The following is a 3,865-nucleotide window of genomic DNA, read 5'->3' on the forward strand; positions in this document are numbered from 1 at the left end:
CCTGCTAAGGGGCGAGACGAGAGACAGAAGACAGCTGGGCCCCTGGTGACACAGGAGTTGTTACACAGCCCTCTCCCACCTGACTCTCACTTATATAAGACACCGTGACGAGCCGTTTCTGCTGTATGCGGCTGAACCTAATTCAACATCCTGTCTCAGCATTTTACTATAAAGAGCCAGATTTCAAGTAAGCTGAAGGGACAGTGGGAGAGGGAGTAACAGCCTCAGGACCACCTAGGCCCCTTCCTCTCAACAGCTAAGCCTGTACCCACTCTGCTCCCTCCCACCATAAATAAGGTGGGATCAAAAATGAAACGGGAAAGACAGCACCAGAGACAGAGATTTCCCGAGGACACACACGGTTGCTTTCACACATAATCTTCGCAGTCACCCCAAAGGGAGGCACTACTGTCCCTGCCTCACAGGACGAGGTTCTGGCAGGACAGACGGCTGGTCCAGGGTCAGACATTCAGACAGACAGGCAGTGAGCTAGAGCTGGGTCTCGAGTGGTTCCTTCACATGATGGGACCTAACCACTGGCCTGGTCTCCATGCCTCGGAACGAAAGAGGGGGTGCTCCTCCCCTCCCCTCTGCTCTGCTCCAAGTATAAATTCTCTATGACTTGCCCAGGTGAGCCCAGAAGGTGGATGGGACAAGGTTCAAGGGCCTTGCAGATTCAAGGGCCCCACTGGAGGCAAACCACTGATCTCTACAGAAATCCCGTCAGGAAGCCTGAAATCCAGCATTTGTTGAAGATTATCAAGAAAGAGGGTAAATGAGGAAAATTATGGGGCAGGTAAATATTTGACATGGTTAGGAAACAATGTATAGGGTATATGTAAGTGTTCAACTCATCTAAAGCCAAATAAATATTTCTGTAACTTTGTGGGTTTTATTGATGAATAGATGTTTTATTTATTTATGCAAGAAAGAAACCTGGTAGGTATAAACAGAGATGAGGGGGAATGTGGAAGTGTGAATGTTTTTATTATTATCCACTTCCTGATTTTCTACAATGAACATGTATTGCTTTTGTAATAAGAAAAAAGTAAGTTACACTTTTCATTTTTTTAATTATTTTTTTAAGATTTTATTTATTTTTTTGACAGAGAGAGAGAAAGAGAGAGGGAGAGAGCACAAGCAGGGGGAGAGGCAGGCAGAGGGAGAAGCAGGCTCCCTGCGGAGCAAGGAGCCCAATGTGGGACTCGATCCCAGGACTCTGGGATCATGACCTGAGCCGAAGGCAGCCGCCCAACCGACTGAGCCACCCAGGTGCCCCTACTTTTCATTTTAAAAGGGCATTGTATCTAACATTAAACACAGACCCCTCCAGCCCAGCCAGGGCCCCAGCCTCAGCCCCTGCTCCCATCCTCGGTCCCCCCTGTCCCACTCCTAGCCCTGGCCCCTCAGCCCTGGTGGGATTCTGAACACACCCGGGGGGCGTCAGCTCAGGGACAGCACAGTCAGGGACTCCACCCATGTGTCCACACCGAAGGTGACTCACCTCACAAATGAGATTCCACCAAGATGACCCAGAAAAGAGAGAAGACTGTTAAAAAGAAACAAGAGATCCAAAATGGAGTCCCTTGTGCTAAACCCACGCCACTAAACGGGGCTTCATACCTAACCTGATTGCAGTTTCAATCTTCCCCAGGAATATAGTTTTAACCGATTTGGAATTTCCTGGTCAGCACTGACGGGGTAATCCACCGAAGACCCTTTTGTTCCCCGAAGGGAGGGGACCTTGCCCAAAATAACTTTTTTGTTTGTTTACGACTTCCTTGTCCTGCCTTCAAAAACCTTACCTTCCTGTAGCGCTTTAGAACTCCTTTCTGCTTGCCAGATGGGATGCTGCCTGATCATGAGTCGTTCAATAAGGCCAATCAGACCTTTAAAATTTACTTGAGAATTTGTTAACGACAGCAAAGGACAAGAGACTGGTGGAGGGAAGACTCACGGAGGGACGGCAGACACAGAGGTTCTTGGGAACCAGGAGAAGAAGGGGGCTGGCAGGAAGTGAAGGAGGGGCTGGGGGACACAGGTAGGGGCAGAAGTGCCAAGGCCAAGCCAGACAAGTGGTGGCCTGGCCTGAGGAGCTGCTGGACCCACAACCACACGGCATCCCTGCAAGGCCTTCCATAGGCAGCTGAGACCCTCCACCTATGGGAACTTGCAACGGGCACCAGCCACGCCAGTCGGTCACCAGCTATTTCGGGGAAGGCCCACCTGGCATGGGAGCTGCAGGGAGCTGGGTGAACTCTTTGGATTTACCTTTAAATCTCTGAACTCAAGGTTCATCCTGAAATCTTTAGTACGTGGTGCTTTTGCATTTGGTGTTTGTACATGCTCTGCGTCCACAGGAGGATCATGGTTCTTAAGGGAGAGGAGCTGAGTACACATGAACCGCACCTGAAGATGACAGGGCAAATGTGGCCTGAGGACCTACATGGGAAGGAAGAGAAACGGGACCCAGAGACCCCTGAAGGTTCTCCTTGCTTCAGGAGAACTGAGAAACCAGCAGGTATCTTCGAAGGGTGGCATCTCCTCTCAAATCTCTCCCGGGGGGCTGCCCCTGCCCAGCCCACCACCTCAGGCAGACCATGTGCTGCTTGGCCAGGAAGTCAGGCCCCATCCACGACCCTGGGGCTTGATGGAGGGGAGACCGGAGACTGAGGAGGCCTCCCTGGCGGAAGGCAGTAAAGGACAGAAAGTGAACGGTCCAGTATCAGGTGGTAGTTAACAGCATGCGCCCCTTTCAAACCCCCAGTCCACCCCAACTAGGTGTGTGACCTCGGGCAAAGGAACCTCTATGTGCCCGTCTCCTCACCTCTAAAACAGGAGTTCTTGCCGCCCACAATTGCTCTGAGGATTAAATGAGTTCATGTTAACCACGGAGCACTCAGACCAGTGTGCTTGGTGAGCAATCGTTCAGTGCACTGAGTGTGAAGAACATGGAGTTTGGCAGCCAGAGTAGTCCTGCCCAGTGTGTCACTGGGCCTTTCCCTGCCTGCAAATCATGGGTAACGACCACCTCCCTACCCCCAAACAGGGTTAAACGATCCATCGAGGAGCACATGGGAAGACAAAACTAGCTGTACAGAAATCTGAAAGACTGAACTGAACGTCCGGCCCCGCTCCCCTTAGCACACCCAGCATTCCTAAGCCCAGGAGAAGGGAGGCCGGAGCTACTCCCTTTGGGACCAGGTGACCCCACTCCTCCCCAGCTCACACGTGTGAAGCTCCAGAACGGTATCTGTGAACAAAGTCACCTACCCAGGGGTTTCAAACCCACTAATGAATCATCAAAAAAAAAGAACAGAGAACAGAGACTCTCAGCGTGTGTTTCACGTGCTGTACGTCTCAGAGGACGCTTGCCGCTCTGCGTGTGTCCTAGGCGGCCGTGGGTCGTGGTCAGCACTCTGGGTGCCACTCCCTGACAGAGCTTACCCTGGTATCAGCTCTGCACCCCGGAGCTCAGGGGCAGGCCCAAGAGGCCCAGGCACAGAGCAGCCACTTTGTCAGGGACTGCCTGGGTCCCCACCGACCAGGCCTTCAGGCTTACAGCAAGCTCAAGTCCACCGAGGGTTCACAGCCCAGCTCCAGAGATTAGCAGCAGGGGACTGCAGCCGTGGACCACCCCCCTCCCCCACTTCCACGCCTGGCCCTTCTTTCACACCCAGCCCCCCCAGCTCCCGTCTTCCGGTCATCTGCTTTCCTTCCTTTAGCTGATCCACTTCCTCTTGCCATCCAGGCCTCTCCCTCAGCCCTTGTTCTCCCTTCCTTTTTCTTCTTCCTCTACCCTTCACCTCCTTCTCCAGCCCCTCGTCCTGTTCCAGGATACATAAACACACACACACATACACAG

The sequence above is a fragment of the Mirounga angustirostris genome, unplaced genomic scaffold (genome assembly GCF_029215605.1).
Source record: "Mirounga angustirostris isolate CCGP_5_RB_7025 unplaced genomic scaffold, mMirAng1.0.hap1 SCAF_7, whole genome shotgun sequence".
Classification (NCBI taxonomy): Eukaryota; Metazoa; Chordata; class Mammalia; order Carnivora; family Phocidae; genus Mirounga; species Mirounga angustirostris.